Here is a 14,539-nt window from a genome sequence, read left to right on the forward strand (position 1 = left end):
CCGCGTCCCCCCCCCCCCCGCCCCGCGGCTGCTGTGCGGCTCCTCACGTACTCACCGCCTCGCGCCCCCGCCGGAGCGCAGCGCGCAGGGGCGGTGACGGACAGCCCGCGCCGCCTATAGCAGCCCGCCTTCCCCCCGCGCCTCACCCAATAGCGGCTGAAGCTGCGCCGCCGTCTGCCGACCGCCGAGTTCTATTGGTGGAGCCCGGCTGAGCGACGTGCTGGCGGCCGCCGGCCCCGCCCGCCGCCTGGGCGGGCGTTACCCCCCGGCAATGCTCCAATCAGCGGGCGCGCCTGGCTTGTTGTTCGGTCAGCGGCTCCGCCACGGGTAGCAGCCGCCGCCACTCACCGCCGGCGCGGCCAATCGCGGCGAAGGTGGTGTCGGCTCCAGCCAACGAGCGGGACGTGGAGGCGGGCGGCAGGTGCTGGCCGCGGGGTGCTGCGCTCTCCTCGCCGCCCCCCTTCCGCTCTGCCCCCCGCGCCGGCCCGCTCGGCGCTGCGCTGACGGCCAGCTCCGGGCCGCCGCTGCCGCCACTGCCACCGCCGGGGACTGCCAGCGGGCTCAGGTACGGGAGCGTCCGTTGCCTGTCTCCCTGCCTTCCTGCGTCCCTCCCCGCGGGGCCCTGCCGCCGCCTGCGGCTCCACCCCCGTGGACCGCGGCTCTGGAGCCCCCCGCAGCTCGCCGCTGCTCGCTCCCCACCCTCGGGGTGCTGGGCACTGTCCTGCTGGCTTTCCCCGGCCCCGGTCCCATCCTCCGGCGCGTCTCCGCGGCTTTCCTCCTCGCTTCCGGACAGCGGCCGGCCCTCTTCATCACGGCCCGGCCCTCGGCGGCCACCGGGCCCCAGCCCCGAGGCGAACCGGGACAGCCCCGTAACGGCCCGTCGGCCCCCGGCCTCTTCACCCGCTTTGTCTCGGGGAGGCTTGATGCGAGTCGTCCCCTCCCCCGCACCTTCCTCGCCTAGCCCCGATCCGCACCCCTCCGCGTCCCCCCATCCTCCCTCGGAGCTTCAGGCCCCGGCGCGGTGTCCGCGGAAGGCTGCGCGGCCGAGCGCGATGTGTCACCGCAGGCTTCTTGAGGCGGGGGTGGGTAGGAGGCCTTGGGTAATCCCTCACCCACCCTGCCCGGGGCGGGGGGCACGGACCGGCAACGGGCGGCCTGGGGCGGTTGCTCACCGCCATCGGGGGGTTAGTTGCGGGATGAAGAACGGAGCTGCCGGTTGGTGGCTTACGGCGGGGATGCTGCCGGGGGTGGTGGTTCTCAGGGCGGCGTGCAACAGGCCGGGGGAGGGGGGTCACAGAAAACCGGTGGCGAGATCCTGCCGCTGGGGACTGTTTAATTGATTTTTCTTTTTATTATATATTTTTTTAACCATTTTTTTCCTTCGGAATCGGTCAAAATCTGTAGCCAAAACTAAGGGGGGTGGGGGGGGGTGGGGAGGGGGGGAAAGGAAAAGGGGGTTGGTGTCTGTAACGAGCCAGAATCATCTCTGGCCCTAGGCTGAGCTCCTTCCTCTTGCCGAGCAGCTGCCTCCAGCCTTGATGCAGCAGCAGGGTGTAAAAGTGAGGTGACAGCCTGGTTGTGCTCTGTCTGTCCCGCTGACTTGCCCCCGGCTTTGAGTCGCTCTGTTTGCCCTCTGTAAAAGAAAGAAAGACAGAAATGAATTAAAAAAAGAGAGAGATCTCTGAGGCCCTTTTGGGATGCAGTGAGCGGTGCAAGGGGGAAGCTGCTCAGGGAAACCCTTGGCTCGAAGGGAGGTGCTTGGCTTTGCTTTGCTTTGAGGCTGCCTCTGGGTCTTGCTTGGGAAGATGGTACCTGGGAACCAGAAAGGCTGGTTTGGACTTCTTTGGTTTTGCTTGAAAGGGCTAAAGCCCAAAGTTCGTTTGCTTTTAGGTGTCTTTCTTTGGCTTTTAGAGCTTTTAACAAAGGCAGCTGTGGAGGGTGAGGGCTGTTTGGGGGCACAGACTGCTTCAGTGCTGTTCTTAAGGCTTTGCACGTTGGGGTTTTGGTGTCTGGCTGAGTTTATCTTTGTGCTGGGGCAGGGTAAAGAGATTACTGTGTTGTACGAAGCTTGATCCTTCTGAAGTTAAGCTTCCCTTAACCAAAAGGAAACAATTTGAAGGAACTGTGGTCTTCAGAAGGGAGTTTTCCACTCGCAATAAATTACTCCTTAGAAACTTTTCCTTTGTTCTGGTTGGTTTGCCTCTTTGGTTAAAATCCACTTGATTAAAAGAGCTCTTAAGAGCAGGGCTTGAACTGTGCAGTTGGAGTTCAGCAGTTGCATAAAGTAGCTGCTGGAGCAGGTAGGGGTAATTGCTTTCTGACAGCAAGTTCCTAATTCTCAGGTTCCCCTGGAATAAGTAGGAGCTGAGGCAGGTGGAATGAGTACTAGGAGGAGTCAGGGGCTGCTGCTTTCTCATCAGCGGTAGGAGTTCCTCCTATGTGAGGTCTCTGTAGGTGGATGTACTCAAATCCTTGCTCCCAGAGACATCTGACAGGAAAATGCTGCCCAGCCCTCGGTGATGGGTTCTGCTTTCTCCTTTTTCTTTTGTTTTGCTGCTTGGAAAGAGGTAATTCCCTTTGCAGTGGGACCAGCTCTATGTGGCCTTGTACCTAAGGAGTTGGTTGTGTTGTGTAGAAGTTGGTGCCGGAGAGATGAAGTTAAGAGGCATGGGTGAAAGAACAGTACCCAGGTTTGACACTGAGGGCTTCTCTAAGCCTTTCTATGCATAAGAGGTTTAAGAAGTGTTTGATGAGAAGCTGATAGTGAATTAAATGCATTTGCATGGAGAATCCTCCCTCATTTTCTCTCTGGAGCCACATGCAGTTGGCAGCTGTCACTAGTAGTGTTCCCCAAGGATCAGTGCTGGGCCCAGTTCTGTTCAATATCTTTATTGATGATCTGGACCAGGGGATTGAGTCCAGCAGCAGTAAGTTTGCAGAGGACACCAAGCTAGGAGCAGCTGTGGAGCTGTTGGAGGGTAGCAGAGCCCTGCAGAGGGACCTGGCCAGGCTGGATGGGTGGGCAGAGGCCAAGGGGATGAGACTGAACAAGGCCAAGGGCAGGTTCTACACTTTGGCCACAACAACCCCAAGCAGCACTGCAGGCTGGGGCCAGAGTGGCTGAGAGCAGGCAGGCAGAGAGGGAGCTGGGGGTGGTGGGAGGGAGGAGCTGCAGAGGAGGCAGCAGTGCCCAGGTGGGCAGCAGAGCCAATGGCATCCTGGGCTGGCTCAGGAGCAGTGTGGGCAGCAGGACAAGGGAGGTTCTTGTGCCCCTGTGCTCAGCACTGCTCAGGCCACACCTGCAGTGCTGTGTCCAGTTCTGGGCTGCTGAATTGCAGAGAGCTGTTGAGGTGCTGGAAGGTGTTTGGAGAAGGGCAGCAAGGCTGGGGAGGGTCCTGGAGCAGAGCCCTGTGAGGAGAGGCTGAGGGAGCTGGGGGTGTGCAGCCTGCAGCAGAGGAGGCTGAGGGCAGAGCTGATTGCTGCCTGCAGCTGCCTGCAGGGAGGCTGTAGCCAGGTGGGGTTGGGCTCTGCTGCCAGGCACTCAGGAACAAGGGGACCCAGGCTCAAGCTGTGCCAGGGCAGGTTGAGGTTGGATGTTAGGAGGAAGTTCTTGTCAGAGAGAGTGATTGGCACTGGAATGGGCTGCCCAGGGAGGTGGTGGAGTCGCCGTCCCTGGAGGCATTCAAGCAAAGCCTGGATGAGGCACTCGGTGCCATGGTCTAGTTGACTGGATAGGGCTGGGTGCTAGGTTGGACTGGATGATCTTGGAGGTCTCTTCCAACCTGGTTGATTCTATGATTCTAGAGAATGCTGCTTATTGGGCAAATGCAGGCTTGGAAGCTACTGACCAGCCTGTTGAACTGAGCTGGTGGAGCAAAATGAAATGAAAACTGTTTCCAGTGATACCTTCAGCCCCTGTCAGTGAAGAAATAACACAGAGTGGTTGCTCTACAGATCTGCAGGCACTTGGGGCTTTATGCTGCCCAAACCAGAGACAACTTCTGAAAGCTTTCAGCTATTCCCACAGATGAGGTCCCAGGGAATGTTCTAGGAGCAGGGGAAACCAGTTTGTCCAGACACACTGGATAAGCACGTTCACTCCCTGGGGTTTTTCTTTTGGTGCATTTATCAAGAGTGATGTATTCTCTTTTATTCCATGAGGATGCCCAGGTGGAACACAATAAATCATGTGTTGGCACTCGGGGAGCTGTAATTAGCCTTCAGAGCCTGATGAGTAGAGAAGTTCACACGTTCGGGAAGGAATAGCAGCTCTGCCCCGCTGCAGGCTTGAGGCAGCCATGCAGCACTTCATGCATATGAAAATCCTTTTGCACTGAGCACGAGAAGCTTTATTGCCTCTTAATGAAAACCGAGGCCACAGAGCAGAGCTGCAGCCTGCTGAATTGTTTTTGCCACCCTTCCTGACTGCCTTTTCTCTCTGCTTGCCCTGTGCCTCCGAGAGGCTTTGAGACGCCTGTTCCTGTCTGTCCGCTTGCTCCATCCGCAGCGCCGCTTTGCAATGTAGCATCTGCTACCAGCAAAGATGGATGACAGCTAAATATGTCACTGCAAGTGAGGGATTTGCTTCATATATTTGGATGCCACCAGGGCTCTGTGAGGCACTGTTTGGGTAGGATTATTTGCCTCCCCTTTCAGAACCCAGAGATGGTTTGTCCGCTTGTGCCGGCGAAGCCGAATCCTCCAGCAGGAATCTGGTTTGTCGTGTGGAGGTTTAGTGATGGTAACCTCCTGTTATTGTTCTCATCCAATCATTGTGGGATTAAACAAAAAGGTGATTTTTTCCATTTGTGATTAGGTGAAGCATTGCTTAATAATAGATTTTTACTGCTGTTGGGTGGTGTTGTCCTTTTAAATCTTCGCTTTGGACCAAGTAGTCTCCATCTTATCTCCACTTGTGGATGTAGCTGCTTGGTCCCGTGGCTTGATTGATGTACTTGAATTCATTTCTGCTTGCAGGGAACAAATGATTCCTTTTTTGAGGTTGTTGTTGTTGATCAGTTAGGCAGTGCCTCGGTGATGCTCATGCCGAGTGGCTGCTGGCACAGGAGCACACGTTTGCCTTTGGTTGGAGCGGGTTTGGGCAGTACAGGAGCCTGAGCATGTGAGCATGGTACAAACGACCTGAAAATGAGGATGAGTTCCCACACTCCCCCTTTGCTGTTGCAGAACATGCTACAGTTGCCAATTTCTTAGACAATATAGGTCTGTTATTTTGTTTCCTATCCCCCCCTCTATGGGAATATTGTATCTGAGTATGGTCTAAGGACACAATGTTTGGAGCTGGTGCTGTGCTGCGGTGCTTTCCTGCCCTGCTCGGGTATCCCTTTACCATTCCCCATCCCCAACTCAGAGCTGTGGGGAAGGCTTTGTGAAGCAGTGCTACAGGCTGGGGCCAGAGTGGCTGAGAGCAGCCAGGCAGAGAGGGAGCTGGGGGTGGTGGGAGAGAGGAGCTGCAGAGGAGGCAGCAGTGCCCAGGTGGGCAGCAGAGCCAATGGCATCCTGGGCTGGCTCAGGAGCAGTGTGGGCAGCAGGACAAGGGAGGTTCTTGTGCCCCTGTGCTCAGCACTGCTCAGGACACCCCTGGAGTGCTGTGTCCAGTTCTGGGCTCCTCCATTGCAGAGAGATGCTGAAGTGCTGGAAGGTGTTTGGAGAAGGGCAGCAAGGCTGGGGAGGGGCCTGGAGCAGAGCCCTGTGAGGAGAGGCTGAGGGAGCTGGGGGTGTGCAGCCTGCAGCAGAGGAGGCTCAGGGCAGAGCTGATTGCTGCCTGCAGCTGCCTGCAGGGAGGCTGTAGCCAGGTGGGGTTGGGCTCTGCTGCCAGGCAGCCAGGGCCAGAAGGGGACCCAGGCTGAAGCTGTGTCAGGGCAGGTTGAGGCTGGATGTTAGGAGGAAGTTGCTGGCAGAGAGAGTGATTGGCACTGGAATGGGCTGCCCAGGGACGTGGTGGAGTGGCCGTGGCTGGAGTTGTTGAAGCCAATCCTGGCTGGGGCACTGAGTGCCATGGTCTGGTGCTTGGGCAGGGCTGGGTGCTAGGTTGTGCTGTTTGAGCTTGGAGCTCTCTGCCAACCTGCCTGATTCTGTGATTCTAAGCCTCTCTGGAGTTTGGTTTGCTGATTTTTTTTCTTTTCTTGCTGTGAAGGAGAAGTTCATCAGAAGTTTGTCATATCTGTTCTCAGCTCTGTGTTGGCAAAACAAGCAGCACAGCTTTGGCTGTGATGTATGTGTTAACGTTTGGAGCTGTGGCTCCCAGCAAGAGGAATCAGAGAAAATGGAGCTGCTAGGAGATGGAAATTGTCTAAGCTTACCTTGAAGCTGATGTGGGAACTGGTTTGGTTTTCTCCCAGGTTTGACTTTGGTTTAGGTTTTAACTTGTCACTGCTTTTTGAGTTGCAGTGTTGGTTAAGAAGTGTGGGGATGAACTGAGATGGGAAACGCCTAACAGAAGGCTGTGGGTTCCCCTCTGCTTCTCTCTGTGACCACGAGGATTTGAAGCTGTGCACCTAGAGGAGAGGTGTTCCTGCCTGGGTGCACTTCTGGAGCTGCATGAGCTCTGTTAGTCTTCTTGGACTTGTCCTGTGCTTGCTGGCTTTGCCTCTTATTTAGTCTCTTCCTGAGCAGATGATTTTCTGGCAGTGCAGCTGCTCTTAAGCCTGGAATCTGGGTCAGTGTGTCACACCCACTCTAGGCAGGACCTAAAGCACCTTGTGCACGAAAAAGGAGAGGAGGGGGAAAAAAAAGGCAATCAAGGTGTTGATTTTTACATTGGCTAAAGAGTCAAAAGCTCTTAAAACAGTCAAATTGGTTGAAATGTTGAGTTTAAATCCTGAAGCAACCCAAAGAAGTGAAGGAAGTTACTGTGAAGCCTGCTGGCAGGTTTGCTGAAGGAAGACTTGGGAATTAACCCTCATTAAGGCACTAATCTGATCCAGGAATTACCTTTTTGTGCAAAGCAGCAAACAAAGGTTCTGAAATGAGGACGATTTTGGATGCCAATTACAGCCTGTGGGTTGCTTTGTAGTAGTTCAGGGTTCCCATCTCTGCTGCACCGAGTTCAGGCGTTGTGCACCAAGACTTTGAGTTCTAGCTCAGATTGAATCAGGCAGGTTGGAAGAGAGCTCCAAGCTCAGCCAGCACAACCTAGCCCCCAGCCCTGGCCAAGCACCAGACCATGGCACTCAGTGCCCCAGCCAGGCTTGGCTGCAACACCTCCAGCCACAGCCACTCCACCACCTCCCTGGGCAGCCCATTCCAAAGGGACCTGAAAGGGACCCCGCAGGGGCCAGTGCCCACAGGGACCTCCAGAGACTGAGTCATAGGATCAAGCAGATTGGAAGAGAGCTCCAAGCTCAGGCAGACCAACCTAGCACCCAGCCCTGGCCAAGCACCAGACCATGGCACTAAGTGCCCCAGCCAAGCTTGGCTTCAGCACCTCCAGGGATGGCAACTCCACCACCTCCCCGAGCAGCCCATTCCAATGGCAACTGGGCAGGGGTGGATGAAAAAAAGAGGTGCTTTTTTAACCTCACTTGCTCCAGCTCTGGGCAGGAGTCTTATCCTTTCACTGTGGTCTTGTAGTTGGAAATGATGAACTCCTAAATGCTCATGAACAAGGTTCTTGTCTTATTGTATGGGAAGTGCCTCAGAAATAGTGAATCAGAAGAAGAAGTTCACTCAGGCACACTTAAGATCTGTGTTTTAGTTGATTTAGGTTGCTTCATGTGGTAACTTCACAGTACTTCCCAGATGTGCATCAGATTATTTCCCTCTCAGTGTGTTCTTCATAGTCTAACAGAGTGAACCCAAAGTAATTCTCTTTGCCTGGCATCCAAGATCCAGAGTGCCAACAACCAGGCCAGGTTAAGCTGGAAGTTTTCTTTGCACTACTTCTGTGTTCTTGCAGTAAGTAAATGGAGAGAGCAAAAGACAGCAAAGGTAACTCTTGTGTCATGCAGGAAAAGTGAAGTTGATAAGATACCACTACTGAGACAATCCAGACCCAGGTGTGTTGATCTGTGTGGTTTTTAGCATGACTTTATCTTGCATGCTCATAAAAGCAGTGGGTGTGAGTGGAGCCAGGAGTGCTGCTTCTGAATGCAGTCAAACCCAAACCATTACAGAGGCTGTTGACTACCTTCCTTTAGGCAATAATAAACTGGTTTAATTTCTTAGAGATTTATTGCTGTTGAAACTCAGTTTCTGCTTTTAAATACTGTTTGGGACTAAATGATTCAGCTGCAGCTCGAAGAGTGACTGTAGGCTTGCATAGCTGAGAGGGTGTCGTGAGGAAAGCTTTTATTTGACTTTAATGAGCTGCATATGCTGCTTGATTCCAAAGTACAGGAGAAGCTGGAATCCTGGAGAAGCCTTCTGGGGTGTGGAGTTTATAGAACACACTTTGGATTTGTCAGACCTCAAGCCATGCTGATCTTCATCCACTTGGAATCATAGAATCAGTCAGGGTTGGAAGGGACCACAAGGAGCAGGCAGTGCCAACCCCCCTGCCATGCCCAGGGACACCCTACCCTAGAGCAGGCTGCACACAGCCTCAGCCAGCCTGGCCTCAAACACCTCCAGCCATGGGGCCTCAACCACCTCCCTGGGCAACCCCTGCCAGGCTCTCACCACTCTCCTGCTCAACAACTTCCTCCTCACCTCCAGCCTCACTCTCCCCACCTCCAGCTCTGCTCCATCCCCCCACTCCTGGCACTCCCTCACAGCCTCAAAAGTCCCTCCCCAGCTTTTTTGGAGCCCCCTTCAAATGCTGGCAGGCCACAAGAAGGTCACCTGGGAGCCTCCTCTGCTCCAGCCTGCACAGTCCCAACTCTTTCAGTCTGTGCTCACAGCAGAGCTGCTGCAGCCTCTCAGCATCTTCCTGGCCCTGCTCTGGACACTCTCCATCATCTCCACATCCCTCTTGTCCCAGGGGCTCCAGAGCTGGATGCAGGACTCCAGGTGGGGTCTCAGCAGAGCAGAGCAGAGGAGGAGAATCCCCTCCCTGACTCTGCTGGCCACACTGCTCCTGCTGCAGCTGCTTGGCTTTCTGGGCTGCAAGGGCACACTGCTGCAAGTGCACCACTTGTGCCTGTGCTGGGAATGTTGTGTCTCTGTCCTCCTCCTCCTCCTCCTTTCCTGTTATGTTTACTTAAACCTTAGGAAGGATACACAAAACCCCAAGCAAATTGGAGGTTAAAAATGTAATGAACTGAGGAGGTAAATAACTTTGAGGAAGATGTTTTAGCTGCAAATTCCTGCTGTAGTCTCAGAGCCACTTCTGACTGGGTTGAGCCACACCACGAGGAAGTGAAAATGGGGGGGGAAAAATACACTCTTTGGCTAAAAGTTGTAAGCTGATTCCTGGCAATCAAGGGGAAGAGAGGGAAGTTGTCTCAGCTCTGCTCTCAACATAACTCTTCCCTCTGATATGGGTCAAGAACTGGCTGGAGGGCTGAGCCCAGAGAGTGGTGGTGAATGGTGCCACATCCAGCTGGCAGCTGACACCAGTGGTGTGCCTCAGGGATCAGTGCTGGGCACAGTCCTGATCAATCTCTTTGTTGATGATCTGGAGCAGGGGATTGAGTCCAGCAGGGGTTGGAATGGATGCTCTCCAGAGGTCCCTTCCTACCCCTGCCACGCTGAGATCCCTGGGTTCTGTTTCCCTGCAGGAAGAGGAGGGAATTTGCCCCCATAGATGCTCAGTTTCCTGTTGTGTTGCAGGGAGCTGCCAGGCTGCAGCTGTGCTCTGGCTGCTGCCGAGGGTTGCAGTGCAAGAGGGAGGGCAAGGCAGGATCAAAGAGTTTGATGTTAGCATTTAAAAGCCTTGCTGTGCTGGTCTGAGCCTAGCTGGGGTATTTTGGTGAGAAGAATTAGATGCTAGGCTGTGAAAAGGAAGCAGTGGTGATGCCTGCTGCACTCCTAGGCTTGCTGAGGTGGATAAGAACAAGGACACAAACATAGATAGCAGAGTTGCTCTCTCTGGCTCTGGCTGCCTGCACTTCTCTCTCTAACTTGCTGCCTTCCTAACCCCTCCAAGCTCACCCTGAACATAAGGAGGGTCTGGGGTAAGGTAGAGGGGTGGGGAGGAGGTGGAAGGGTGGTTGGGAGCCCCTCCTGGGGGCTGGTGTCTGGGAGGGCTGCTGTGTTTCTGTATTGCTTTTGTACTTGTCTGTTCCTGTCCACAGCTGTAAAGGTTGTAACTCTCTGCTTGGATCTTGTGCTAAGCTGTGAATAGGAAGCTTCATTTCTTTACTTTCCAGCCACTGAGTCCAGTCTGGGGGATGTTACTTAAGTGTAAGTGGGGGGTGGGTAACACCCAAACCACCACACTTGCTTAAAGCCACAGCAGCACTCCTGTTTCTCCTTCCCACCTAATGACACCACTAAGATGTTTGCCTGGTAGCAGCTTCTTCCACTCAGGAGCACAACACACTCAGAATTCCTTCCCCTAAAGAGTGAGCTGCTCTTTTCAGCACCAAAATGAAAAGTTTGGTCTATATTAATGACTTCTGTGCTGCCTGCTGCAAATGACATCTTCTTTATGCCTTCAATTATCTAAGCTATTTAGATGTGCCTCATTTAGATCTTCTCATTATATCTCCTCTCTTTCCCCCCCTCCCTTCTCAATATCTGGCACTTATTATTACACTTTGCTGCCTGGGTTTGGTGTGCTTTGTCCTCAGATGGGTTCCTGTAAAGGGTGTATCATTCACTGTCCTTTGGTAGTGTAATGAGCTGTGGAAGTTCATTTGCTTCACTGCTAACAGCAGTTTTACTCGGTGGTACAAGTGCAGTGATGTTTGTTGTCTGCATTGATTGGATTAAGAGTTCAGTGCTCTGTAGTAAAAGGGCAAAGTGAAGAGCTCCAGCAACCTTCCAGCTGTTTTTAGCTGTTTGCAAACTCCAGTTTAAACAGAGGCTGAAAAACCTCTCCTGGTTGGGGAGGAGAGGTTGTGGTGGAGAAGGAGTTTGTTCTGCTATAAGGACAGGCTGAGAGTGAGGGTCTGGAGGGCTGTGTGAGGTTCTGCAGCCCCCAACATGAGATGGACATGGAAGTGTTGGAGCCAGTGCAGAGGAGGCCACCAAGATGCTGAGAGGGCTGCAGCTGCTGTGCTCTGAGCACAGGCTGAGAGAGTTGGGGCTGTGCAGCCTGGAGAAGAGAAGGCTTCCAGGAGCCCTTGGAGTGGCCTTGCAGGATCTGAAGGGGGCTCCAGGAGGGCTGGGGAGGGACTATTGACAAGGGCTGGGAATGAGAGGAGGAGGAATGGGTTTGAAGTGGCAGAGGGGAGATTGAAAGTGGATGTTAGGAAGAAGTTGTTTGCAGTGAGGGTGGTGAGAGACTGGCACAGGTTGAGGGTGGTGAGACCCTGGCACAGGTTTCCCAGGGAGGTTGTGGAGCACAGAAGCACCCAATGTGATCAAAGATCCCATTCTGTGCTTCTGTGCTCCACAACCTCCCTGGAGATGTTCAGGACCAGGTTGGATGAGGCTTTGAGCAACCTGTTCTAGTGGGAGGTGTCCCTGCCTATGGCAGAAGGAGTTGGAATTAGATGATCCTTGAGGTCTCTTCCAGCCCTGGCAGTTGTGTGATTCTGTGAAGGGAGGCTTGGACAAGGAGAGTTTGTTCCAAGAATGCTTCCTAGAAAAGTTTCATCCACTCAGACTTTTCTGTGACTTCTTCAGGTGGTGGAAACTTTGTGGCCTGCTGAGGTTCAAGATTTGTTCATGGAATGGTTTAGGTTGAAAGGGATGTTGAAGGTCATCCAGTTCCAACCCTCCTGCCATGGGCAGGGACACCTTCCACCAGCCCAGGTTGCTTCAAGCCTTATCCAACCTGGCCTTGAACACCTCCAGGGAGAGGGCATCCACAGCCTCCCTGGGTGATGGTGAGGGTTTGCCCTAACTGCTGTGACTCTTCCAACCCTCCTGCTATAGGCAGGGTCACCTTCCACCAGCCCAGGCTGCTTCAAGCCTCATCCAACCTGGCCTTGAACACCTCAACCACAGCCTCCCTGGGTGATGGTGAGGGTTTGCCCTAACTGCTGTGACTCTTCCAACCCTCCTGCCATGGGCAGGGACACCTTCCACCAGCCCAGGCTGCTTCAGGCCTCATCCAACCTGGCCTTGAACACCTCATCCACAGCCTCCCTGGGTGATGGTTTGCCCTAACTGCTGTGACTCTTCCAACCCTCCTGCTATAGGCAGGGACACCTTCCACCAGCCCAGGCTGCTTCAAGCCTCATCCAACCTGGCCTTGACCACCTCCAGGGAGAGGGCATCCCCAGCCTCCCGGGGTGATGGTGAAGGTTTGCCCTAACTGCTGTCCTACCCCTGCAGCTCCAGGCTTGTCTCCAAGCACAGGCATGTAAGCAGAGTCAGCTCCCTGATCATTTCTCCCTGTGGCACCACAAATCATCACATTTGGCACAGGAGAAGAACAAATGGCCAAGGCTGGGAGTTCACTTGGTACTGCTGTGAAATTTCCTTCTTGCTTCAAACCCTGGCCAGGGCTTTGTTTATCCTGTCAAGTTCTGATGGCTGTGGTGGTTCTTCCTCCAGCAGGGTGTGAGCCTGCTGCCAGCCTGTGTGGCCACCACCAGTGCAGTCAAGCCAGCTCCTGTATTTTCTGCTCTGAGCTGGCAGCAGGTTGCAGGCTGTGCTCAGGGGGCACATTTCCTTCTTTCTTTTCAGCCCCCTTCCAACACAACCCAGGTGGACTCTGCAGGAGTCACTGCAGATGCTGTGCCCTCTCCTCACAAAGTTGTTTTTGCTGCCTGTGGCTTGCAGGCAATGGTTTTGTCTTACCTGATTTTGAATGCCTGCTTCCTCCTGATCTGCTATAGACATGTTCCAAAGGGTCTTTCTCTTCAGCTTTTGGGATGTTGGTTTCAAGGTTTTTTAGTGGGGGGAAAAAAAGCCCCTCAGAGTTTTGGGGGAGCTTGATGATGGAAAACAAAAAGCCCCTCAGAGTTTTGGGGGAGCTTGATGGTGGAAAACTGCACCTTTGGAGAGACAGCAAAGTGTTCAGAAGTTGTATGCAGTGAGGTTTGTATTGCAGCAAGGCAGAAATTCACCTTTAGGCTTGGTGCTGCCCTTGAAAGCATTCTAAAGGTAGGTACAGTCTGGGTTAGGGGAGTAACTAATCATGCAGGAGAGCATATTTAAGTGTTTGGCAAGATTAAAGAGGGTTCTCTGGTGTTGCTGTGTAAACGAAGTGAGTCCTCTGCCATCCATTCTGCCCTGGTTTTACTATTCAAATCTGGATTGATAGCAGAGGGTCTATAACAAACCAGCAGGACTGGTTTGCTTCACACTGCTAGGTGTGTGCCTGGGTGCAGGGACAGCAGTTAGCTCCTGGGCTGGTGCCTAAAGGCAGCTTCATACCACTAAGAGTCACTACCTTTAGTCAAAGTTACCTCCTGCTTGAAAGCAGAGGAGAATCATAGACTGGATTAGGTTGGAAGGGACTTCAGAGATCATAAGTCAAGCAGGGTGGAAGAGAGCTCCAAGCTCCTCCAGCACAACCTAGCACCCAGCCCTGGCCAAGCACCAGACCATGGCACTAAGTGCCCCAGCCAGGCTTGGCTTCAACACCTCCAGGCACAGAGACTCCACCACCTCCCTGGGCAGCCCATTCCAGTGCCAATCACTCTCTCTGACAACAACTTCCTCCTCACATCCAGCCTCAACCTGCCCTGCCACAGCTTCAGCCTGGGGCCCCTTGTTCTGCTGCTGGTTGCCTGGCAGCAGAGCCCAACCCCAGCTGGCTACAGCCTCCCTGCAGGCAGCAATCAGCTCTGCCCTGAGCCTCCTCTGCTGCAGGCTGCACCCCCCCAGCTCCCTCAGCCTCTCCTCACAGGGCTGTGCTCCAGGCCCCTCCCCAGCCTTGCTGCCCTTCTCCAAACACCTTCCAGCACCTCAACATCTCTCTGCAATTCAGGAGCCCACAACTGGGCACAGCACTCCAGGGGTGTCCTGAGCAGTGCTGAGCACAGGGGCACAAGAACCTCCCTTGTCCTGCTGCCCACACTGCTCCTGAGCCAGCCCAGGATGCCATTGGCTCTGCTGCCCACCTGGGCACACTGCTCATTTACTCCAACTTCCCTGCCATAGGCAGAGACACTTCTCAACTAGACTTGGGTGCTCAAGCACTCCTCTAGCCTGACCTTGAAATCCTCCAGGGAGGAGGCATCCACAGCCTCCCTGGGCAACTCTTTCCAGACTGTCACCACCCTCATACTGAAGAAGTTCTTCGTAAGATCCAGTCTAAACCTCAGCTCCAACCCAGGTTGTTAACCTCTCTTTCAAAGAAACAGAATGCATCCAGCTGAGAAAAAATACCTTCATGCTTCAAGAACTGATAGGGGATTGGATCCTTACTGCAGAACCATCCTTTTCAGTACTAATGGTGAAGAGGGAAGAGTTTGTTCACACTGTCACCATCACCCTGCTGCAGGGCAGAGCTGTGGATGAAAAAGGCTCTGAGTGTTCTCAGATTCAGCTGTGAAATCTCTCTTGGTGATGCTGA

General features: G+C 53.9%; 1 protein-coding gene across 2 annotated transcripts in view; it reads left to right on the forward strand.

The window, feature by feature from the left end:
- The first annotated feature begins 423 nt into the window (after nt 1-423).
- KDM4B (lysine demethylase 4B) overlaps nt 424-14,539 on the forward strand; it is a 126,297-nt gene continuing 112,181 nt past the window's right edge. Inside the window, exon 1 of one of the 2 annotated variants that reach the window (XM_064174896.1) lies at nt 424-565. The gene's annotated coding sequence lies outside the window, so the exon portion shown is untranslated. The remainder of the gene's footprint in view (nt 566-14,539) is intronic. The other variant, XM_064174895.1, reaches the window with a different exon arrangement.

This window comes from Pogoniulus pusillus, chromosome 41, assembly GCF_015220805.1.
Source record: "Pogoniulus pusillus isolate bPogPus1 chromosome 41, bPogPus1.pri, whole genome shotgun sequence".
NCBI classification, from domain to species: domain Eukaryota; kingdom Metazoa; phylum Chordata; class Aves; order Piciformes; family Lybiidae; genus Pogoniulus; species Pogoniulus pusillus.